The sequence below is a fragment of the Choloepus didactylus genome, chromosome 18, assembly GCF_015220235.1.
Source record: "Choloepus didactylus isolate mChoDid1 chromosome 18, mChoDid1.pri, whole genome shotgun sequence".
Lineage (NCBI taxonomy): Eukaryota > Metazoa > Chordata > Mammalia > Pilosa > Megalonychidae > Choloepus > Choloepus didactylus.
The window spans coordinates 7304698-7330770 of NC_051324.1; the positions used below are offsets into that span (position 1 = coordinate 7304698).

Sequence of the window (26073 nt, forward strand, 5' to 3'; positions counted from 1 at the left end):
GAGGCCTCCGTTGTGCTGAGCCTTCCTAACGGAAAGGTGGAGCTGAACACAGAACTCCAGATGCAAATACTAACCAACAGCTCCATTTTCAGAACAGAGAAAAGCATATGCATAAACCTATCTGCTTTGGAAATGTTTATGGAATAAAGCCTGGAAAGGGAGATATGAAAATGCGACTAGTGATTTCCTTTCTGGGATACACTTATGGGTGATTTGGGGAAAGAAGTATCAGAAAAAAGAACCAGCGGGAAACATTTGTTTTTGCTCTCCTTTCCTTGGACTCTCCTGTGGTGAGTGCCGTTGCCTCTTACTTTTCTCCTTGGCAATTCTGTAGCTCACGGGAGAAAACAGATTGCAGAAAGGATCTTCTGTAAACTCTAAGACCAGGAGTGTGAGCGACAGTTAGGAAATAGCTGAGATGTAGTAGTTGCTCAATAAACTTTTGTGTCTGAATGAAAAAAGGATGACCCCACAGTGTCTAGCCCAGTGCTGTCCCATAGAACCAGGATGCAAGCCACATAGGGAAGTCACATTAAAGAACGAGAAACAGGTGAAACTAATTTTAGTCAGATATTTTACTTAACCCTACATATCCAAAATATCATTATTTCAACATATAACCAATACAGACAATTATTAAGGAGATATTTTATACAGGCAGACCTCAGAGATATTGCAAGTTCAGTTTCAGATCACCGCAATAAAGCAAGTATCCCAATAACACAAGTTGCATGAATGTTTTGGTTACCTGGTGCATATAAAAGTTATGCTTACATGACACTGTAGTCTATTAAGGGTGCAACAGCATTATGTCTAAAAAATCAAGGTGATTGCCTTAATTAAAACATGACACAGAGTCACAAAGTGAGCACATGCTGTTGGGAAAATGGCGCCAAAAGACTTGCTTAAAGCAAGGGTGCCACAAAACTTCAATTTGTAAAAATCGCCAAAACCTGCAAAGCGCAATAAAGTGAAGTGCAATAAAGCGAGGTATGCCTGTGTTCTTGTTTTGTTTGTAGTGAGTCTTCGAAATCCAGTGTGTCTTACGGCACATTTCAGTTCAGACTGGCCATGTTTCAACTCTTCAAAAACCCCATGTGGCCAGTGGCCTCCTTACGGGAGGGCAGCAGTCTAGCCCAAGCCTGGTGTATGGTCGATCCCCCAGGTTTTCTGGATAAATTGCTGAGTGGGCACAGGAAGGAGAGCTGGTCCTGGAGGGGCTTGGACCGTGTCAGGATGCTGGGGGGTTCCCTACTGGCCACTCGGGGCCTGAGGAGCAGGGACCTGACTTGCTAGTGGGAGCTTGCACCCACCACGTCTGTGGCACAAAACACAAAGGAGATGACCCACTTAAGTCACACTTCTCCTCTATTTGGCCTCGAGTCACCAGCTGGACCCTTTGTGTAGAAGTCAGTGTGGCTGATAAGGGAGGAGATAGGACTGGGCTTGCACACACGGGTACTTCTACTGGGGGACATGTCCACGTGGAGATGCAAAGGCTTTCTTAGATACCAGGGATACAACTGTGAGGATGCGCATGGAGGAGTTCATACAGAATACACCTGCACCCATGGAGAGATACGACGATGGTGTAGTACATTGGTATCTCCTGGACCTGTTGGGCGACCTGGATAAATTGCCTTCTTTCTTGCAGGCTGGCCCTACAAGGACCCACCATGCCTGGTTCTGCTTGAAGGGCCTCTGACCACAGCTGGAGGTGGGGTTTGTTCTCCACTTACTGTTGTCCTATCTCCTGCCCAGGTGAGCAGGGCTCTGATGGCAAAGCACAGACTCTTAGAGCTCAAAGGGCCTTTCCATGCCATTGAGGCCAAACTTCCACAGAATCTAGAAGTTTCCTCCATGGTCTTCCTCACTGATGGTTATCCTTCCTAAAGCCTGAACACCTCTGGAGATGGAGATCTCAGGACATAGCATAGGAGGCAGCTCATTCCCAGGATGGCAACTCTAACAGTCTGAAAAGTCGTCTATTCTGCCCGACTCTTCCTTAGTGTAATTTCCACACACTCACTCTGGTTCAGAGTTAACACGGGATGTGGGAAACATGCACTTGCAATCATGTTTCAAGTATCCCCCTGCAGGGAGGTCATTTCGGGCTACTTCATCGGTCTTTGCCTCCACCCTTTTCACCTGGTCATCCTCGATAACATTGCTCGGTTGATTTGTTTATGCTCCATCTCATATTTAACATTATCTTATTTACTTAACTACTTGGCTGCTGTCTGTTGTCCACAACTAAATGTAACCTTGAGAGCATCTGTAGGACATATAAACATGTCTGCAGACATGGAATATTGTAGATGCTCTATAAACTTTTGCTGAATGAATGAATGAACATGTTTCTCATCTCTAATCGCTTCCTCCTTCAGTGCAAAAAGAACGAGAATTGAAAAAGCCAACTGGGGGTGATGACGTTTTAACTGTATATAGTGGTGGAAAAATCCAAGACCATGTTGAAGGATGGGTGGGAAAGATAGGACAGGCAGCAGCAGGTAAAACCACACATGTACAATGTCTAGAAGAGTTGAAAGGGGGAACTGGTAGCCTAATGACTGGAAGGATCTGTTTCTTTATTATCTGGCTCCTCCTAAGATACCTCTTTCCTTGTCTACTACTGAACCTGGTCATGGATAATCTTGCCAAATCTAGGTTTGATTATTATTTTATTTTTCCATTCATTCTGTCCCACCTTGCTCCTTTTCAATGAATAAATAACATTTTCAAAGTCAAATACTGAATGTCCACAATGACCTTGGCCCTGGTGCTTAGGAGGGAAGGGCCCACAGTCTATCAGAACAGGCATCTCAAATTAACTTTCTCGAAATTCCTTCTCTCTTGATTTGGTCTCCTCACCCTATATTTTGATTCTTGCCCTATTGCTTGGATTACTTTCTTCTTTTCCTTTGTTGATGTCTCCTCTTCCTTCTGTTTCCTAACTATCTTCAGTCATCTGTGATTTTCTGGCTCTTCTTAGCTTTCTCTCTCCCTTCTGTACCAAAGTTTTCCAAGCCTGAATTTCTATTCCTAACTTTCCCCCCAACTTCCTACAGATATGCAATCTCGATGTCCCATATATATTTCAGATTCTACCTGTATCATACCAAAATAATTTTCCCTGTTCAGTCCAAGTCTGTTTCCAAACATACCACTTTAAATCACTTGCCACCATCATGCTTTTCCTCACCCAGATCTGAAAAATTTGATACCTACATTCTACTCCCTAAGTTAAATTATTATACTTGACCCCTTTTCTCTATTCCCCACTTTTTATCAACTAAATTCAAGTCAGTATGCTTATCTCCAGAACTACAGACCCTTAGCATCCACTGTGGAGTGTATAAATTAAAAATAAATGATGTTCTCTAACCAAGGGTCTGTGAGTTGTTGGGGATCATCATTGTTTAGTAATAATAATAGGATTTATGATTTGCAAGTGGTTTGAGCAGAACCCATGGGAAGGGGCAGTTTCAATTGTGAAGGCTGTTCATTTGGCTAGAATGTGTCTATGTGACAAGCTCACTGTAGGAGACCTCCATCACGAGCACACTTGGGGCTCCCTGGCACTGGGAGCCTTTGTGTGAACGTTGGTGATGGTTTAGGACCTGGAGACAGCATGCATCTCCTAAGCCACTCTGACCCTAAGATCACCAGGCCCCTTTCAATGCATATTCTTTCCTGCTATTGCTGTGCTGTAACCTTATCCTGTAATAAGGCTGTTCCGTGTCTATAACTGTTTGAATCTTGTGAACCCTTTTAAGCAATGGAACACTTGAGGGGATTAATGTGCAAATAACACCCACCTTGAGTCGTTCTGCCAGGTGAAAAGCCTGGCCTGTTTCTCCCTCCCATCCATCCCACACTTGGTCTTTAAGGACGGGCTCAAGCCCCAATTCTCCACGAGGTGCCATCCACTGTCTTTCTCTGCCAGAGGGAGCTCTGGCAGCTGGTTAAGTTTATTCTCCATCTTTGAGCATCAGAGTTTAATGAGAGGCTCAGTTCCAACACAGCCACTTATTAACCATGCTGAATTTGTGAAGATACTTAACCCTTATGAGCTACAATAAAATGGCACACTAATGCCTACTGCCAAGGATTATTCTGGAATCCAAACTAAGTAATACAGGGAAAGTGCCTGGCATTCAAGGATCAGTCAGTAAATCGTAGCTCTCCTCTTCCCTTCCTGCATTTCCCTTCTCTTTCCAAAGAGACCCTAAACTCTTTAATAGAGTTTCTATCTTATATTTGCATAGTATTCCCCAAGGCAAACAAGCCCCACGGAACATAAAACACACACTCAAGTCACAGAGCTCAAGAATATCAGAGAGATTTAAAAGCAAGATCTGTGGTGTGAACCACAGTGGAGGCACACATACAGTTAGCTGGCTTGGGATGGCTTAACTCGTAGGAATTTTCCTTTCCTTGGCTATTTAACAGAACAATAAAACCTACCTCCCAGGGTCCTTGTAAGAACTAAATAAAATAATGGCGGCAAAGTCCCCAGTGCTTGGAAGTTACTCCATACATGTTAGCTCTCCCCTTTGTTTCCCTCTTTTTCTTCCTGCCTCTCCCAAGGGTATTAGAACCTCATCAGAGGAGGAAGCCATTTATTGTATTTCCATCATATGCTCTAAGACACCAATGCATAATAGATTGTGACACCAGAGAGTCCAAGAACATCATCAGAAAGTCAAAAGCGCGGTTAGTCCACAACGGAGCTGCCGTGCCCCCTGCCCCTCTGGCTTTGCTCACTGCTGGGTTTAGGCAACCCCTCCTGCGCCTGCTTTACCAGCCCTTCCTCTTCACCGCATGCCTCCTTGCACAGAATGGGGGGTATTTCCATCAGGAACAGAGCACACCAGCCATTAAACACTTGGGTTTAGAGTAGAAGCAAGTGAGAAGAAGAGAAATCCCATTGAGGAGATAATGATAAAGCTTGTGACAAGGCCTTTAACGAGGGAGCTCTCCCACAAACCCATCCTCGGGGAGCCTGAGTGAGGAATCTGTCAAATCAGCACGAGTGTTGTCTTGGAAAAGACCTGCGGAGGCTGGAGTGGGGTGAGCTGGTAATGAGTCTGGCATTAAGAGATCTGTGTTAACTCGGGGAAGGTGGCTCCGTTCCCAGGATTGATTCAGCCTGTTCCGGGAGCTACAGGGGCCTTTTCTGAGGTGAGCGACAATTAAGCTAAAATATTCAACTATTCATTATTCCCACAGATTCCACCACTTTCCCCAGAGTATTTGGGGAATGAGACAATAGCCTTCCCTTGGGGGAATTAGCCCAGCCCTAAATTTCTGAGAACGCCTTCCTGAAATCAGAGACCCTGCCTTCTCCTCATTTCTTTCTTACCTTCCTTCTTCAGAAAACTGTGACTGCTATAGCTCACTCCAGAATGTCACCCCAACCCCATTTCCTGTGCTTGCATGTGTAGTACTGTTTAACAGGCATATGGCATTATTTACATCTGCAGATAGGTTCATTGTTGTTGAGATGAGAGTGATAGCTCTCCCCTTCCATTGGGAGAAACAAGATGGCACCTCGTCTGAGAGAAGACAGGCTCAGGAGGGAACCTGAGAGTCTAGACAAAAGAAAGATCACAGACTGAAGTTTTCTAGTTAGGGAAAAGTTGGGAGTGAGACTGTACCTGCTTCTTCAGGTGGCAAGATGGAAAGAAGTGGAAGGTTCCTTAAGCAACCTCACTGGCTTCTCCTGCTGTGAGCAGGCACCTGTTAGCCTTGTTTTCAGTCAAGGAACCAGCAACTCAAAGTTTAAGTGACTGGAACAAGATCACAAAGGCAAACACAAGATGAAAAATTTTCCAGGCTCCACACCAAGGAAGCTGAGCCAGGAAAAGCTGGATTGGCAAATTCAGAGATGTCCAGAAATAAGGAGAACATCAGCTCGTTCTCCAGGTTGGACAAAGCAGGCAACGACATCTACTTCCACATGCCTCTGTGGGCTTCAGCTTTACCTGTCTGCTGCTATTTCTTTTCACTCAATATTTTCCTAAGAGCGTTTGGCTGACAGCAGCCTTTCCGGGGAGGAGTGATGGGGAATTGGATTAGGAATGTTCTATTCTAAAGATCAAGCCACAGTAAGTAGCACAAACCTGCTTGAAAAGTGGAAGACATGGACAGCAAGGACAGAGAGCTGCTGTGTCTCCTTGTTCCTAAAGCCCCAAGCCTTTGTCTTTGAAGATGGTTCCACCATAGACAAAAGACACTGAGCACACCTCTTTGGCACATGCTGTTCTCTCTTCATGCAACATTCTTCCCTTGCTCACACTTCTCGGTCTGGCCAACTCCTGCTGATTTTCTTTAGAAAGCCTTCCCTGATCTCCCTGGTTGTGCAGCCCTTTCTCTGCCTTCCATCCCCCACCCCAAGGCTTCTGGTGCTTTCCTCATAATGCTCATTGCCTATTTATTGTTCTGGCCCTCACTGCCTGAGAGCCCCTCTCTTGCAGTTCTACATCAACAGTATTTTGCATAGTGTCTGACACATAGTAGTAGCTCAATCATTGTTTGCCAAATAGAATTGGATTTTACAAAGAATAACTGTCCCATAGCCCACAGAAAAAAACGCAAATAGGAAAAGCGATGGTGTAATTAGGATTTAACATACTTGACTAATACTGGTGTATTTGCAATGCTAAAACACATTCATAGTAAATTAATATGAGTTATGTTGCAAGGATGTGTGTGTGAGTGTGTATAGTGATGCTTTGCAGGCAATTGCACCTCTTCTTTCAGGAGAATTACGTGCAATCCAGCCCTTCTCATAAGTGCCTGCACTGAGTTTCGCTTTAGTGTGACACCTCGGACTTTATCAAAGACCATTTTAAGAAAAAATCTTATTAAAACCTCCTCTCTGCACCTACATTTTTGATAAAACTGTCCTTCATTGCCTCCTATATAAAGGTTTGCACAGCATAATAAAGTTATTTTAGAATTAGGTACCAAGAAAATCATGATCCCATCTGCAAAACTTGTCAGCTTCTATCTTTTTATTAACCAGATGTACATAATTGATCATGTTTTCCTTTTTGACATGGTTGCCAGGAAGCTCAGAGTCAAATCTGATTTTTGTTTGCTGATTCTCCATTATGCTAACTGCTTTCAAGCCTCCTTGTATTTCTCAGGAGAATTTTAAACCATCATTAAATAAACAAATCTTCGCTGCTTCTTTCCCTGGGCTGCCTTTCTGAGAAGCAGCTCCATCCAGCTCTACATCTGGAATTGGAAAATGCTCCTTTGGTGACCTTGGATTCAGCTTTTGTCGTTGCTGCTGTTGTTTTTCTGTTTTAGGTTCAGAGCATCTGAACACAACTAGCCCATCGACCCTGACTCCCAGGCAACGCTCTCTAGTGGACTTTGGTTTTGAGCCTTCTGTGGATTTCATGGAGGTTTCCTCCATTACTATCTTAAAGCAATTTCACGTATGCTGTGTAATCAATGTGAAAATTCCTTTTGGCTGTTTTCCTGAAATATGGTAACAGAGAAACAGACAAGAACTTAACTTACTTCTTTCCCCCTTGATCTTGCTCTTCTGTTCCTCTTTTTATTTCCCTGACTTTATTTTATACCTATCACTTATGGTTTGAGGTCTCAAACCCTTTACAGAAAGAACAAGTGCCTCTACATCCAGTTCCAGTGTCTCCTACTCTGTGAGTCTTTCCTTCCCAACCCCGATAAGCAAAATGGGTAACTCCCTTCTCTCTGTTCCCAGAACAGCTTTATCCTGTTACTGATTCTATCACAGCACAAATCATATGATAATGCAATTATTTGTTCCTATGGCTGAGAACCCCACAGACTGTGAGCTCCTTGAGGACAGGTGATGTGTCATACCACCTTTACACTCTTCGGGTCTCCCTCTGATAAAGGCATGGGTTTTGGTGAGTTACATACATTTTTTGTACTTTGGTTTCTTTATTTGAACAGTAGACATAATGCTAGCACCTGACCTCACAGGGGAATTGGCGGGATTAAAAGCCACAGCCATGTAAAGTGTTTGGAAAGGGCTTGGCACACAGAGTAACCACAGAATTAATATGAGCCTACATTTGCTATCACTAGAATCAGCAGTAGGAGCACTCGTCATTGTCATCCTATTATTTTTAATATTCCTAGTACTTAGCAGCACTTGTCTATAATATAGAGCTCAATAAATATGTGTGGGCTAAAAATGCCTGAGTGGATGAGGGTGTTCAATTACGCTACCCCCTCTCCCTACAAGGGGCACCGCTCTGCCCATTTTTGAGATGGGGGATATGGAGGAACAGCTGTTAAAGGATGGGGCTGAGACCAGAATACAGGTGTATAAATTCCTGGCCAGCGGCTTTACGCTCCGGGATGTGCAACCTTTGTCTGAAATCTCCGGCAGCTGCAAGAGAAAAGAAGCTCTTCAAATCTCAGAGGCATCTTTCAAGGATCCCGAAGACAAGGCTTCTCGAGCCAGGTCCAGCGAGCGTGTCAAGCTGTCAAATGCAACCTTCACTCAAATATTCCACGACTGCAGCGGGAGACACAAGTCGGCAGATCTCTGGGTGAGCACTGGCCCTTCAGTTTCCAACCCAACTTTTATCTTGTCCTTTTTTTTTTTTACTTTGGGGGCCAAGGAGAACCAGGAAGGACAGGATTCAGCCCCACGTCCTCCGCCTTCCTCCTGAGCTCGGGTGGAAGCGTGATGAGCAGTGGCTGCAGCCGGGAGGGGAGGCACCCTTAGGGCGCCCACCCAGCTCTGCCGGGTGCACATCTCCCACCCTCCTCCCATCTCCCACACTCCCTCTCACCACTCCCGCAGGCTAGTGAGAGCTTTGCCTCTGGTAGTTTCCTGCCCAAAGGCACACTGTGATCATGGGACTCTGTTAGCACAGATCACCGTCGCTATCTGTATGCAGGCACTGGGCTAAATATTTTATGTGTTGTTTTATTACATCTCACAGTAACTCTATGAGGGAGGCACTGTTATTAGCCCCATTTGCAGGTGAGGAAACTGAAGCCCAGAGAGGTTAAGTACTTTGTCTAAGGTCACACAGCTAGGGAGGATCCACCTGGATCCAGAGATGCTGCTCTTCCCAGCACAGTGCTCTCTCTGCTGCTCTCTCAAGGGCAGGGTTCTGATGGGATGGCAGGAAGGACAGATTGGGTCTCTCTGGGGAAGGAGGAGAACATGTGGGAGAGGAAAAGGCCAGACACTTGGGAGGACATAGTGGTGGGAGGAATCAAGTGCAGAGGCTCAAGCTGACTCCAGGCAGGTCTATTTACTGCAGATGGTCAGAGCCCATGTGAACTTGAGTGACCTTGAACATGACCTTGAGTCCGAGGCTCTGTTTCTTTAGCTATAAACTAGGGATAATAGTCCTAGTACACAACAGTATTCTAAGCATCAATGGCAATTTTGAGCAACTTCAAGGCACGATACCAGGATTGGGAGTGAGAATGGTGATGAAGAAGGCACTATACACCCAGAAAGGGGAGGACAGAAGAAGGAACGGCACCATATGAAGGAGATGAGTTAATGCTACATTTTTTCCTGGTTCCTGCTTCTTGGCCTTGCCCGTGGTCTGTTTATGAGAGACCACTCTGGGAACAAACAAAAGCCTCCAGCATTCTCTCATTTAGCAAAGGTGAGACGTCCGCAGAGCTGCCCACCGCTCACAGAAGCCACCCTTGGATGTTTCTAGTAGGTGGGTTGTCTGGCTCTTGCCGTTCATCATGGGACCAGATGCGTCGTATAGACCACCCAAAAGAAGTGAGTTTGAAAAAGGGGCAGGACGCTGGATATATATCAGCTTAATGTCGGTCAACATGTCTAAGATGAGACTCATGGTGGGTCTGACTGCATTTTGGGTTTGAGTTTCAAATCTATGACTGTACTTTCTTCCCTGCTCTCCACCATATACACACCCACTACTGAGAACATTTTAGAGGGTAACTTCAGTCTATCTTTTTTTTTTAATTGATCATAGATGTTCAAATCAGAAGTCCCTTACCGCCTTCCTCTTAATCTTGAGCTCCAGCATGTCTATTGGTGAGGGTTCTACTCTGATGCAAGTGGCTCACTCCACTGAGGACAGCTTAGATGGTTTCACACCTTTTTTATGAAAAACAATCCAAATAAGTTCATGTTCCTACTGGCTCTAGATGGGTCATTAAAAAAAAAGTCCAAACCCTCTTCCAAATGAAGCCCTCATACTTCTCTTCCTCTAGAGTCCTCTCTTTTTAACTCCTCGTCATGGGAGGTATGTTGAAATCTTTTCTCTTTGTTCTCCTGAACCTGTTTGTCTTAAGTTGACTATTGCAGAGAAGACAGGCCGGAGAGGCCCTGGCGAGCACCTTCAGCCTGGCTTCCCGACAGCAGAGGAACTGGGACAGATCTGAGGTAGATAGGTATGGATTTGAATTTGTGGAGAGAGGAAGCTCCTTCCTTCATGAGAAGAGGCTGGAGCTATGTGGGAAGATGGCATGGAAGGATGTGACTTCTTTCTCTCCTTCCCTCTTCCTTCTCCCTTTCCACTGCTGTTCTGTCTACCAAGTCCCTCCCCTTCTCTTGATGGGACATTTCTCTGCAGCAGGAAGGAGCCAAACCCAACTTCTGATTATTAGCTACCTTAGGATAGCAGAGCAGCACAGTGGTGTAGATGTAGCAGCAGTAGTGGTGGTAAAGACAGCAAGAAAAATAAACAAAAAGTCTCTACTCATTAGGAGGCTACTATTATATTCCAGGCACCTGCTTTATGTTATCTCTGAGACTTACCCCCAATCTAGATGAGGAAACTGCAGTGGATGAGGAAACTGAAACTTAGAGAAACTACAGTTTATCCCAGTCCACAGAGAGGTAGGCATTATGCAAGATTTTATGCCAAGGCTCTCTAGATCCAAACTTGTGTTCTCTCTGCTGTGTTGCCCTGCAGTTCCTCACTTATCCTGGAGGAAGTCCAGATCCAGCAGGAATGCATGGAGGGGTGAGGTGAACGGTGAAAGCAGTAACTGAGGACTGGTAAGTTCTCTTTTTAGAAATGGGATTTTCCTCTAACCTTCTTCCATATCCCCTCTCCTCTCACAGAAACCCATGAAAAGTTATTGGACAGCGGTAGTAGTTGGCTGGGACTTGGGGAAAATTAGGAAGTAGCCAATATTTGTTTTTGGTAACTACCTATGTCTGTACTTCGCTTCCCCCTTTCTATATCCCCATAGAAGGGGAACTGTCTGAAAGGGCAGGTTCCAAGTCTTTGTCTTCACTGTTTCCTGGAGCCCTAGTCCACTGCTCAGCAGATGCTAGATAAATACGGAATGAATGGATGGATGGGTGGATTCACCATGCCAGCAAACCAAGGACCTCAGGTTACCGCCTGTTTATGTGGGACACGTGCTGTCATACCACGCTACGGTTATCTATCCCTTTCCTCCCACCGAGGTGCCATTAGCACCCATCACCCCCACCCCTGGCCTGTGTGCTGTGCATCGGGAAAGACGGTGATCCTCCTCTCTTCCCAGTGTGGGACCAGAAAACACGGAAGGAAAGGCTGTCACGAAGTCCCTAGACCACACTCACCCTAAAGTGTGAACACCACCAGACTAAAAGAGACAGTTGGAGCCAGAGCTCTGTTCAGACCTTTGCAGAAGCAGGCATGTGAGTAACCAAAAGGAAGGCAAGACAAGGGTGGGAGGAGAAAATAATGTTTCTTAAGTGCTACTAGGTGCAGGGTAATTTCCTAGCTGCTTTATTTATATGATGCCCCCGTCTTTTAGACAGCATTTAGGCTTACTTGGGCTTAGTTACTTAACTTGAGTGACTGCATCACTTAATTAAGGTCACACAATTAGTAAACTGTAGAACCAGGATTCAACTTGGATCTAATGGACTTCAATTCACCCAGGTTTTTTTTTTTCCAAGAGTCTAAGAAGCCATCAGTGTTTGAGGTTTCCACTCATGAAATATGAAACTCTCCTTTGAGAAGTACTAGGACTTTCCAATGTCCTCTTTGGCAAGAAGTGGCAGCAAACAACTTTAATCTGAGAGGTATGGCTGGAGAGATGTCTGTGCAGTTGCCAGAATGATGGTCCCTGCACCAATGGATTCCCCACTGCTTTAGCTTCCCAGCTGCCAAAACAAATATCATGCAATGGGTTGGCTTGACAATGGGAATTTATTGGCTCGTGGTTTCAGAGGCTGGAAGGCTCGCTTTTTCCTGGGATCAGTATCTGCTGGTTGGCCAGTAATCTCAGGGTTCCTTGTCTTTTCTGTCGCATAACAATGATGTGACAGCATCTTTTCCTTTCTCCTCTAGGGTCTGTTGGCTTCTGGATTCTTCCCATGGCTACTCTCTCTACGTCTGAATTCATTCTGCTTATAAAGGGCTCTAGTCATCTGGATTGAAAACCAACCTGATTCAGTGGGGCTACACCTTAACTGAAGTAGCATCTTCACGAGATCCTATTTACAGTCGGTCCACACGCACCAGAACGAGAACCAAGAACATGTCCCAACTGGGGTACCCAATTTGAACCACCACATCCGCTCTTAAATATACATTTTTCTTTAGGAGTTCTGTAGGGGACACTGTTGATGTGCCACCCAGGTTTCTGGGATCCCCTTTACCACGTCTGTGCACCCTGTCCCCAGGCTAAGTGTGCTTTTGTCTCCAAAGGACATATTGCTGCTCTTTTTTTGTGGATTTTCTTGGTGCAAAGAGCCAGAAATGTCTGGGAGATGGAAAGGTTCAGGAGTAAGGAAGCCCAGCCCCCAGGTCAGCATGACTCTGAGATCTAATTAAATTACCAATCTTGAGGTCCCAAGCAGGATCAGTCCTCCCGGGACTTTAGCTAAATTCTGAATCTGCACATTTGCATTGCTGCTGCTTCTTCTCTGCCCTGCTCCCTCAACTCTCTTCCTAGTCTCCCCTGAGATTTGCCTAATAAATCGCTTGCACATGAATTCTCATTTCAAGGTTGACTTCTGGGGACCCAATCTTTCCATAACTCCAGCTTCATCACCTGTGACTCAGATCCCCGAAGGTAAGTCATGCTCTAGAACATTGTTTTCCAACAGGATTAATTAATAGTAACTTTAAAATAAGTGTGCTTGCTCCATCTCCTTAGTAATGGTGCATCCAAGGTTTTAAACATAGCTTAATGTTTGGAGAACAGTGAGGATGAGAAGAGGGATTAAATGATGTGTGGAAATAGTGCTGAAGGCAAAACAAATCATTAACTCATTAATTAGGTGAAAGAGTTAAATAGAGTGTCTACCTTTTACTAAGCATGGGGATGGGTGATGCAGAGATGAATAATGCACGATGCTTGCCCTCAGGGAATGATTTAGTGTGAGAGGACCTTGCAGAAAAGGTAGGAAATAAGTGCACAAATCCTCGTCCTCTCCAACGCAACCAGTGACGTTCAAAACACCACCATAAGGCATGCCGCCATCTTATCATGATTCCCAATGCCATCATCACCACCAGCAGCAACAGTAGCTGCAGCCCCACTAGCCAAGAGCCACTTTTCCATTTTCCCAGAACTAGGGTGTGTTGGTTGCTCTTCAAACCAAATTCACCACCACACCTGCTCACAAGGACCTGGCGAGCTGAGGGACCCATGTGCAGAATCAGAAAATGAATCAGGGAAACACACAGGACACCAGCATTAAAAAAAATATATATATAAGCATGTGGAGGGGAGAGCCCTGCAGGAGCTCTGCTTGGTGTCCAGAGGATAGCACTGATTGCTGTGCTTCCCCATTGGGGGAATCCTCCTCTCTGTCTACTAAAGAAGCCCACTCTCTGTTCCACCTCTTAGTGTCAGGTGTGTTCATGGAAGGGAAAACAATTCTATCATCAACTTGAGCCTAAGAGCAAGAGCCAAGGAAATGTGCTACTGCAAGGAAAATGCTGTATATTCACCTGGGCAGAAGGCACTCACCATGACCCATTCGCATCCTCTTAGCCCTCCTCTATTTTCAGGCACAGTTATGGTGGACGGTTCCACACAAACCTAGACTCATGCTGACCCATGCCCCACTTCACAATCACTCTGTTTCTTTCCCCTTTCTGCCCAGGATCCTTCTCTGATCCCCTGGGGAATCTCTCTGCAGTCACCCAGTGGCAGCCAGAAAGAGTGGGGGAGTAAATGTTCCCAGGGCCATCAAGAGCTGGTGGCTCAGTGACCCAGCCCTCTGTCGTTTGGTTAGACAATTCTATATGCTTTCCAGAGGCCCAAGCAGAATCAAGGCCTTATGCCTAAAGTAGTGGCCTTGACAATCCAACTCTACATTGGCTTTTCCTCCTTCCATCTCTCATCTCCCTGCTCCCTCACTAATGCTTCCTGGAATCACCTCCATCACCCAGGTCCCTCCCTCAGGCTCTACTCTTTGGGGAACTAAAACCAAGATAACCACCATTTGGCAACACGTGGATTCTACACAAGAGGCAAATGATTTTCCTACCAGGTCTTTTAGCTTTAGTTGGGTGGCTGCCGGGATGTGATGGTCATTTATGAGTTTGACCTTATAGCTGAAAAAGTCCAATTTCCAATAAGGGTCTTATAAAGTCTAAAATACAATCCTTTACTAAAATAATGAAGTAAAAGAAACTGCTAACCCATAATATTCAATTGCATGGGGATTCATCCATTCATATGTACATTCAACAATATTTCTGAGGGCCTATTACATGTTGGACACTGTGACACGTTGAAGATACAGTGGATTGCATGAGAGTCCCTGCCCTCATGAGGCTGATGGTCTGGCAAGATAAACGGACATTAAATGAGTAATTAAATGAATTGTTATAAGTAAAACCAAGAAGCCTCTCTTATATAGAGAGCTATGAAAATGAATAACAGATCTGATGAAGAATGAGCTCATGATGGAGTCAGAAATCTACAAATAATTTCCAAGTAACATTCACAAGAGAATGATATAGTTGTACAACATATGGCAAATTGTATGGATCTGTAAACACCAATGTGCAGTTCAGTGCCTCCTTCAATATCCTTCGTCTATTTTCAATGTTTAAAACCCGTGAAGGAGGCCAGGGTATGAAGATTTTAAATGTGGTGATAGATTCTGCCTTCCCTCTCCTCCAAGTTAGGTATTTCTTTGCATTTCAAGTTAAACGACTGTTTAAAAACACTAGATAACTACAGAGTAAAGGAATGGATTAAGACTAGAACAATTTTTAAATGTAGGACAGAATGGTACTAGGTGCCCAGTTAATAATATAAAAAATACCTATTTTAATGTAAGTTTCTCTTGCACAAAAAGAGAAATTCTGGATGTGAACCTAAGGACACCTGAAGAAAATGAAGATGGATGTATCTGAGCCTACTTACACCTACTTCTACAGAACATGGGAATGCCATTCCTTAGGATCCTGTAAAAGGAACTGGGAAGGGGTGTCAGGTGGTCAGAGAAAGGCAAAGGTCAGCAAGCATTGGTATTAGATACTGTTGCAAAGAGGAAAAAATACAGACCTCTGAGGAAACTATAGGGGCAAATCATTTGGATGGTGATAAGTCTGAACTTAGGTGACTGGACAAAAAGAATTCCAAATTAAAGACTCTCCTGTGATATACAAAACTAAGCTGTGGACATACTTAGAGTGGGTGTGTTCCGATTTCAGCTTTCATGTTCATTGTTTCCCTCTTTGATAACAGCCCCTTGATTTCCTCTTGGGAATGTACCTCCTTTCCATTGGATACAGTCTTGTTTGAACTGCAAATCCCCAAGCAAGGTCAATGAGAAGTTCTCCTGGGACCCTGAATCTTGAGTGGAGTAATCAAACAGGGGGAAAAAGAATGGGTGAAAGTCATTCAATCCATGGGACACACCCTTACAGGAAGTTCTCTGGAATGGTCCTGGTTCCTGAGAATTTCTAATCCAGATTTTTTTGAAGGTTTTCTGAATGTAATCTTTTATTCTTTAACGTAACAGCTTTATTGAGATATAATCCACATACCATACAATTCATCCATTTACAGAGTACAGTTCACTGGTACATATTCACAGAGTTGAGTAACCATCACCACAACTAGTTTTAGAACATTTTCATCACCCCCAAAAGAAACCCCATATCCATTAGCAATCACTCCTCATTTCCCCCCAAACCTCCCAGTCTTAGGCAACCAATAATCTGTTTTATGTATCTATATAGATTTGCCTCTTCTGGACACGTCATTTAAATGGAATCATATATTTGTCCTTTGGTGGTTGGCTAATTTCACTTGCATAATGTTTTCAAGATTCATCCATGTTGTAGCATGTATCAGTACTTCAATCCTTTTTTATGGCCCAATAACATTTCACTGTATGAATATATAACATATTATTTATCCATTCATCAGTTGATGGACATTTAGGTTGTTCCCCCCTTTGCTTTTTATGAGCTACTCAATGTTGTCCCAACAAACTCCTTCTCTACTTAACTTAGGCAGGGTTGGTTTTCATTGCTTAAAGCTAGAGAACTACAATAGATACAATTTTCTCCATATCTGCCCATATATACTACATATTTAAGATGCAGTGGCCCCAGGGTTCAGGTAGCACCCAATTCTATGCCTCGTTCAACCTCAGCCTTTGCTTTATAGGATTCTCTGTAAGGCAGGGTGAATCTAAATATCAGGGCAACAAACTAGAACTTGTAGACAAATGAATGTTTTGGGCATCTATCCAGTTGATACTGACTACACAGTGTCCCCCTGCCAAAATGCTCACTGTCAACTTACCCTATGCAGAAGTGTGAAGTCAAGAAAATCCAGTTTTGTTTTTCACTCTTTTAGCTTCCTCCCTATGAAACATTACTCCACCCCAAGGACTTTATCTTTCTCTTCCTTGACTTTCAATTTCTGTTCTCATGGAGGGAATTAATGTTGGTTGTGCAGACCTTGAGTGTGAGTTTGCATCAAATTTGCTTTTAACCTGGAGGACACTATTAGTGGCAAGACATGTGGCCTCAGTCTGCCACATCTGTAAAAGGGGGTGGTGGTTTTGGATATGTCAGTGACACCCAACTTTATTTAGCAGCAAACCAGTCCATCAGCTGCTGTCATAGATCGACACTTAAAACAGATGAGGCCAAGGAATAGCAGCTCTGTGTGTCATTTTAAATTGGATTAACTAAACCCATCTTGGAAGGTGCTACTAGAGCCCTTCTTCCTCGCCTTGTGGGTATGTCTTCAGACTGAATAACTTGAGCATCAGGAAATTTGCTACTGCATGGAGTGGAACAGGAAGCAGATCTTGGGTGGGATCAAGTCTTGTGGAGGGGCCTTCGGAAGGGTGGATAAGGATTCCCATGCCGGAGGTCTGAAGAAAGAATTGTTCAGAAGAAAATCTTGGACTTGAGGATAAAGGAGAAGTATTAGGAGCTGGGGATGCCCATAAGATGACTCCCCAGGAAGGGCCCTCTTGCCTTGGACCATGGGAAAAGTTAGATTTAGTGTATCGTTGAAGATGTTACTTCTTTTAAATACCCCAGTCTTCAAGCAAAGTCTGATACAGTCATGCAACCTTGTGTGATGGTGAGGTATAGACTAAAGGGGAAGAGCAACCAAGGGGAGCATATCCTGCCCCACAACCCCCTTCCGTGGGGGGCACCATTCAGAACATGCACATGGTAAGCAGCAAGTAGAGAGTGGGTGTCCTCCATGATGGTATTAAGGACAGTGGAGAGTTGAAAACAACCCAAAGGGACAACCTGCTGGGCTGACAACTCAGGTGGGATGTGAACAGTGGAAGGAGAGTAGGCTGATGCTAGGGTTAATGACAATCTATGCTTTGGTCCCTCCCCGAATTGTCCCAGACCTTGCGACCCCAATCCTGGGGAAACCAGCCCCAGCCCAGCAGAGGGAGATTTGCTTAGCAAAGTCCCCTTCCAGCAACAAAGCTTCTCAGCGACAAGCTCCTTGTATGCTGGAAATCAAGGATGTTGCTTCCATTAAGCTGTGTTCAAAAGCCTCTTGCTGTGCAGTATGTGTCAGAACAGGCTTAGGAAGGGATAACACTTCCTCTGCTCTGCTTGTGCTCTCTGCTGTTCTAAAGCAAGGCGCGTTCCGAGTGAATAAGGCAACGGGGTTCACACTTTGCCTCTGAGTAATGCTGTCATTCCCTCTATCCTTATTCTAGCCAGTTGTGCCCAGAAATAGAAGTCTTAAAGTATGCAGACACCATGGAGTGCAAGTCAACCAAGATGAAGGTGGTGCCCGCCATGTTCTTATGCCAGCCATAAGCCATAGATAGGGCTCCTCTTGAGGCAGCTGCCACACCCCTCTTACCTAACCCTGCTCCTACTTACTTTCTTTAGTGGTACATCAGTCAGGGTCGGTTAGGTTATGCTGTGGTAACAAACATCCCCCAAATTTCAATGACTCCAAACATGAGGGTTTATTTCTTGTTCATGCCAGGTGCCCACTGTGAGTTGGTGGGACATGGGGCCCAGGGATTCAAATTTGCCGGTGCCAAGTCCGAAGGCAAAGAGGCCTCTGAAGGACCTTGCACTGGCACTGAAATGCTCGGGCCTGGAAGTAAGACTCTTCACTTCTTGTCACAACACATTGCCCAGAACCAGCCTCCTGGCCCCACCCAACCACAAGAAGGTCAGAAAGTACAATCCTGGGGAGAACTGGAAATATTTGGCAACCAGCATGAACAAGTAGATAAACGGAAAGAATGTGGTTCTAAGCAAAACTGAATTGCAATCTTAACTCCACCCTTCCTAGCTATGTGATCTCTAGAGAAAGTATGTAAACCTTATTTTCCTCATCTGTAAAGTGAGGAACATGATAGCTTCCTCAGATCATCTACTAGTGTTTAGCACATAAAATAGGGCATCAAGAAATATTAATTCCCTCCCTTCCTTTTCCTATTCAAAGACCTACTCTGGGTAACTATCTTGAGGGACATGATTGAATAATCACTTTTGCCCTAAAGGGTAAATTGTAGGTAGCAAATTGAGTTTATTGATTATTTTGTTTTCCAACTCTCATGAGTAGCATTTGCATTTTAATGGGGAAAGTTCAACTTGACAGAGGGGCTTTGAAGGCTGTGGGAGGAGACCTTCCAAAATGCCCTCCCCTAGACTGTAGGCTGGACCTCTTGACCTTCAAAAGTCACATCTGAGATTAGGTTCGGAAAGACCACGACTTCCATCTCACTGTTATCCTCTGTTTCTGGTCCTTTCTCTTGCCCGCTCTGATGAAGCAAGCTGCCATGATGGAGAGGCCCAAGTGACAAGGAAATGGGGACAGCATCAGGACACCAACCAGGAAGGGACTGAGAATCTCAGCCCAACAAGGCTGAGTCGCAAGGAACTGAGTTCTTCTGTCAAATGTTCAGTGACTTGGAAGCAGATCCTTTCCCAATGGATCCTTGAGATGATGGCAGCCCCGGCCAACCCTCCGATGGCAGCCGTGTGGAAGACTCTGAGCCAGGGGCACACAGCTGAGACATGCCTGGATTCCCGACTCACAGAAACTGTGAAATAATAAATGTATGTTGTTTTAAGCCCCAAGTTTGGGGATAATTTGTAACGTAGCAATAGATAGCTAATGCAAACACCAACTACACACCGAGTATTTTGCTGGTATAAAAGCCACAAGTTGCCTTAAAGAGATAATCCTGCTGCCACCACACTGTCCCCACCCTTAACCCCACTCCTTTAAGCAAGGACAACACATGCAGTAAATCCAGTCTGCCCATGCTCAGGGTGGCTGTTTTAGAACACCTATATGCCTTCCTTTATCTCAATCTTCCTCATGCTTGATGAACTCTACTTGAGCTGTTTTTAAAGACTGTACACATGCCTGTTTCCCACTCCTATTCTATTTTTTTGTATTGGAAGGCAGTTTTATGCAATGTTAAAAGAACAGATTCTGTAGCCAGATTGCCTGGGAGTCAAGCTTAGTCCCACCATTTACTAACTATTTGCTTTTAGGAACATTATTCCACTACTCTGTCTTCGGTTTTCTTACATGAAAAATGGGGATAACAATAGCATTTGGATTGTGGGAGGATAAAGTGAGGTATCACGTGTACAGAACATAGCTTAGTGGCTGGGAAGTGGGTAAATACTTAATGTTTGTTAGCCATCATTAATCTCAGACTTCACACCTCATTGTGTAGGTAAAGTATTTGTATCTGGTGAGTATCTCCATGCTCTCAGTGCTGTTCTAGGTCTCTGCAATTATACTAAGTCTAAATTAGCAAATTAGGGACAGCCAGGTCCATGAAAGCCACAAATGAGATCAACTACGGGCATTCCTTGTTTTATTGTATTTCACTTCATCGTGCTTTGCAGATACCGTGTTTTTACAAATTGAAGTTCTTTGGCAACTTTGGGTCAAGCCAGTGTCTTGGCACCATTTTTCCAATAGCATGTTCTCACTTTGTGTGTTCTGTCACGTTTCAAGCTTTAATATAATTATAATTATTATTATAATATCTGTTATGTGATTGGTGATCGGTGATCTATGATGACACTATTGCAATTGTTTTGTGGCATCATGACCCACGCCCGTAGAAAACTTAATAAATGTTGTGTGTGTTCTGACAGCTCCACCAACCAGCCATTCTCCTACCTCTCTCCGTTTCCTCAGGTCTCTCTATTCCAAGACACAACAATATTTAGTTGTTAGGCCAGTTAGTAACTCTACAATGACCTCTAAGTGCTCAATTAAAAGGAAGACTTGCACATCTGTTAGTTTAAATCAAAAGCTAGAAATGGTTCAGCTTAGTGCGGCAGGCATGTTGAAAGCCAAGACAGGCTGGGAGCTAGCCTCATGAGCCAATTAGCCAAGTTGTGAATGCAAAGGAAAAGTTCTTGAAGGAAATGAAAAGTGCTACTCCAGTGAACACATGAATAATAAGAAAGTGAAACAGAATTATTGCTGATAGGGAGAAACTTTTAGTGGTCTGGATGGAAGTTCAAGCCAATCACGACATTCCCTTCAGCCAAAGCCCAATCCAAGGCAAGGCCCTAACTCTCTTCAATTCTGTGAAGGCTGAGAGAGGTGAGGAAGCTGCAGGAGAAAAGCATGAAACCAGCAGAGGTTGGTTCATGGGGTTTAAGGAAAGAAGCCATTTATACAACATACAAATACAAGGTGAAACAGCAAGTGCTGACATAGAAGCTGCAGCAAATTATCCAGAAAATTTAGCTAAGATAATTGATGAAGGTGGCTACAGTAAACAACGGATTTTCAGTGTAGGCAAAACAGCTTTAATTGGGAGAAGATGCCATCTAGCACTTTCATAGCTAGAGAGGAAAAGTCAATGCCTGGCTTCAAAGCTTTAAAGGACAGGCTGGCTCTCTCATTAGCGGTTAATGCAGCTGGTAACTTTAAGTTGAAGCCAGTGCTCATATACTATTCTGAAAATCCTAGGGACCTTAAGAATTATGCTAAATGTACTCTGCCTGTGCTCAACAAATGGAACAAAGCCTGTATGGAAGCACATCTGTTTACATGGTTTACTGAATATTAAGCCCACTCTTGAGACCTACTGTTCAGAAAAAAGAGATTCCTTTCAAAATATTACTGCTCATTGACAATGTACCTGGTCACCTGAGAGCTCTGACGCAGATGTACAATGAGATGAATGTTGTTTTCATGCCTGCTAACACAATATCCATTTTGTAGCCCAAGGATCAAGGAGCAATTTTGACTTTCAAATCTTATTATTTAAGAAATACATTTTGTAAGGCTATAGGTGGCATAGATAATGATTCCTCTGATACGTATGGGCAAAGTAAATTGAATACCTTCTGGAAAGGATTCACCATTCTAGATGCCATTATGAACATTTGTGATTCATAGGCAGAAGTCAAAATAGCAACATTAAAGGAGTTTGGAAGAAGCTGATTCCAACCCTCATGGAGGACTTTGAGGGGTTCAAGACTTCAGTGGAGGAAGAAACTGCAAATGTGGCAGAAAGAGCAAGAGAACTAGAATTAGAAGTGGAGCCTGAGATATGATGGAATTGCTGCAATCTCATGATGCAACTTTTAACAGATGAAGAGTTGCTTCTTAGGAGTGAGCAAAGAAAGTGGTTTCTTGAGGTGGAATCTACTCCTGGTGAAGATGCCATGAACACTGCTGAAATGCCAACAAAGGATTTGGAATATTACATATACTTAGTTGATAAAGCAGTAGCAGGGTTTGAAAAGATTGACTCCAATTTTGAAAGAAGTCCTACTATGGGCAAAATGCTATCAAACAGCATCAAATGCTACTGAGAAATTTTTCATGAAAGGAAGAGTCAGTCGATGAGGCAAACTTCATCGTCTTATTTTAAGAAATTGTTGCCACAGCCACCCCAACCTTCAGCAGCCACCACCCTGATCAGTCAAGCAGCCATCAACACCGAGGCAAGGCCTTCCACCAGCAAAGAGATTACAACTCGCTGAAGGCTCAGATGATGGCTAGCAATTTTTAGCAATAACGTATTTTTAAAATAAGGTATGCACATTGCTTTTTTTGATATGCTATTTCATGCTTAATAGACTACAGTATAGTATAAAACATAACTTTTATATGCACTGGGAATCCAAAAGAAGTATGACTTGCTTTTTTTGCAATATTAGCTTAATTGTGTGGTCTAGAATGGAACTTGTAATAACTCCGAGGTGTGCCTGGGCATCCGCGTGCTGCCACCTCTTGACCACCCAAGAACAAGGTGCCACAAATACATGCCAGGACATTTCCTAATTCGGGTTGTATTTCTCTTCACTTTATGTAGCGGACTGGGGTTTTCTGTCCTCTCCATTCTAACAGGCCCTTATACTGCTCAGCTCTGGGGGGAAGGGAGGCCTTTCGCATAACGATTCATGGAAGCTAAGTCATGAACCCGACTTGTGAGAGGCAAGTTATGCCAGAGTGCTTTTTAATTCATTGTTTGAATGCTTGATTGATTAATGTGAGGGTGTTTCACTCTTCAGAGGAAGGGCCCAGGGTGAAACAGGATTTGGGGTGGGAACTGGCAGAATAAAGCCTGGGCCTGGAGAGCAGGAGGTATGGAAAAGGAAAGAGGAAGGGTGATGAGAGAGGGGTGCTTTGGGGTGCTTTTGACTAAAAGGCAACCAGAGAGGAAACTTAGAAAACTTCGGTGCTATCCTCAGATCTCCGAGCACATTTTCAATTTACAACACGTAACACTTGTTTGTTTCGGGTATTTTCTGTACAGCCCCTGCAGGAAATAATATAGGGTTGCAACATGGTTTTATTGGTTGCCTGATTCTTGGATTGCATGGAGAGAAGGGTGTGGGAAAGGGGAGAAGATGAAGGTGGTGGATCTGGAATAGGCTCAGTAGATAAGGGGAGGGGGTAGAGAACTGCTTCCCTAGTCCTTCCCTACTTCTCATATTTTACCCTCCCAATTCCAGAATTATTTAACTCATGGGAATCTGTTCTAGTTTGCTAATGCTGCCAGAATGCAAAACACCAGAGGTGGAGTGGCTTTTATAACGGGGGTTTATTTGGTTACACAGTTACAGTCTTAAGGGCATAAAGTGTCCAAGGTAACACATCAACAATCGGGTACCTTCAATGGAGGACGGCCAATGGTGTCCAGAAAACCTCTGTTAGCTGGGAAGGCACGTGGCTGGCACCTGCTCCAAAGTTCTGGTTTCAAAATGGCTTTCTCCCAGGATATTCCTCTCTAGGCTGCAGTTCCTCAAAAATGTCACTCTTAGTTGCACTTGGGATATCTGTCCTCTCTTAGCTTCTCCAGAGCAAGAGTCTGTTTTCAGCAGCTGTCTTCAAACTGTCCCTCATCTGCAGCTCCTGTGCTTTCTTCAATGTGTCCCTCTTGGCTGTAGCTCCTCTTCAAAATGTCACTCACAGATGCACTGAGTTCCTTTCCTTTGTCAGCTCATTTATATGGCTCCACTGACCAAGGCCCACCCTGAATGGGTGGGGCCACGCCTCCATAAGAATATCTCATCAGAGTTATCACCTACAGTTGGGTGGGGTGCATTTCCATGCAAATCGAATCACCAAAACCTCTGCCCCACAAGACTGCATCAAAGAATATGGCTTTTTCTGGGGGACATAACATTCAAACTGGCACAGAATCACAACCAACAAAGTTGGTGGTGGGAATGGTTGAAACATTAATATTTTTTTCTTGCAATGTTGTGAAGATAAATGATTTACAGAATTTCATGTTCTAGTTCTGACTTTTATTTCTTACACAGCACCTTTCTCTCAAGATATGCACTGACCCCCCATTCATCTTTTGGGTAGCCATCATGAGCTATGTTCCTCAAATCCATGTAGCCCCTTTTTAAGCCACTTCCTTTACATTTTTACTATTGGGGAACACCTCATGGCTCATAATCTCCAATATTATTATCTGTCATTCTCATTAGAACTGCATTTGATTGATCCGGCCAGTATGTGTTTATCCTTACCATGGCCTCTTTTTTTATAAAAAGAAAAAATTATATAGATAATAAAATTTTATTTAAAGGCTCATTTGAAAAAAGTATTTTTATTGTGTATATATACACACATACATATATGATATACACACACATACACACACCATACCATTTTCCATTTTAACCATTTTTAAGTGTGTAATTCAGTGGCATTCGTTACAGTTACAGTGTTGTGCAACCATTGCTATCCAAACTCTGCACCCAGTAAGCAGCTCTGTTTTCTCCTTTCTCCCAGGCCCTGATAACCTCTAATCTACTTTCTGTCTCTATGAATTTGCCTATTCTAGATGTTTCAATTAGGTGGAATCAAACAATATTTGTCCTTTTGTAATCTGGCCTATTCCGCTTAGCACAGTATCTTCGAGGTTCATTCAAAGCACAGCATGTACCAGAATGTCATTCTTTTTTATGACTGAATACTCCTCCACTGTATGCATAGACCACATTTTGTTTATCCATTCATTTGTTGATGAGCACTTGAGTTGTTTCCACCTTTTGGCTACTGTCAATGACATTGCTGTGAACACTGGTGTACAAGTATCTGCTCCAGTCCCTGTTTTCACTCCTTTTGATATATACCTAGGAGTGGAATTATGGGTCATATGGTAATTTTATATTTAAATTTTTTGAGGAACTGTGCATGGCCTCTTTCCATGATGAGAATGTTCTTCTCGTTTCAGATTTCCCTCTCACCTTTTGTCATTCCATATAGAAAGAGACTATCTTTATTGGGAAGTCACCCCTGTGATTTTGCTGGTTGTAGTGGACATTTGTTCTACTCTCCAATATCCATTCATCCTCTTCTAGTATCCACCTTCCCTAACTCTTGGTCTATATGGTTAGGCAAAGCTGTACCTATTCCCTAAGTGGGAGCATGTCCAACTCTCAGTTCCTCAGTGCACAGCCCTCCCATGTCTACAGTGAGTGGTTCAGTGTTGCGTTTAGGTCTCTATCAAAGCGAATAAGGCACAATGAGTGTTTCAATGGGACTTTCATGAAAGAGATTTTGTTTTTCTTGCGGTAAAGAAAACTTAGGGAATTTAAGGGCTGGAGCTGCCACCACCATCTGGCTGAAACCACCATCTGGCTTATCATGAGGCCTGAGAAGGAAGTCAATGTAACTGAAGACACAGTAAAAAAAATATTTAAGAAAATACCCGTGGTTCACGATAGTGTTTTTGAGCCACAGATCCAGCTGTGTCAAAAGCTAGTCTTGAGTTTTGCATCCTACATAAGCCAATACAGTTTTACTTTACTTAAGCCAGCTGGGCTTGAGTTCTCTGTCATTTGAATCCAAAGGAATCCTTATTAATACACTTGCATGAGTCTCCCCATTTTTATTATATCTCTCCATTAGGCCTTTCTGAAAATGTGACCATGCGAAAAACCAAAGGCAGCTGAACAAAAGAATGCTGGAAATGGAGAGGACTTGGTAGATTAACAAGCTCCAATCCCACTAATTAAAAGATGAGGAAACTGAGTAGCAGGGAGGGGAAGTCATTTGCACGTTCACATAGCTCAACAGCGTGACAGGTGGGAGCAGGGCATAGATGCCATATCCAGTTCTCCTCTCCCCAGGCAGGCTGGAGTAGGCTGTCACTTCCTATAAGAAGGAGTATCTTTC

General features: G+C 43.8%; 1 protein-coding gene and 1 long non-coding RNA gene across 2 annotated transcripts in view; one reads left to right on the plus strand and one right to left on the minus strand.

The window, feature by feature from the left end:
• SHISA6 (shisa family member 6) overlaps positions 1 to 26073 on the minus strand; it is a 289687-nt gene that overhangs the window by 89286 nt on the left and 174328 nt on the right. The gene's annotated exons all lie outside the window — the stretch shown is intronic.
• LOC119514334 lies at positions 7753 to 20296 on the plus strand. Its single transcript, XR_005212795.1, has 6 exons — positions 7753 to 7910; positions 8399 to 8561; positions 10932 to 11017; positions 12309 to 13035; positions 18418 to 18609; positions 19218 to 20296. It is a non-coding gene; the product is annotated as an uncharacterized LOC119514334 (long non-coding RNA).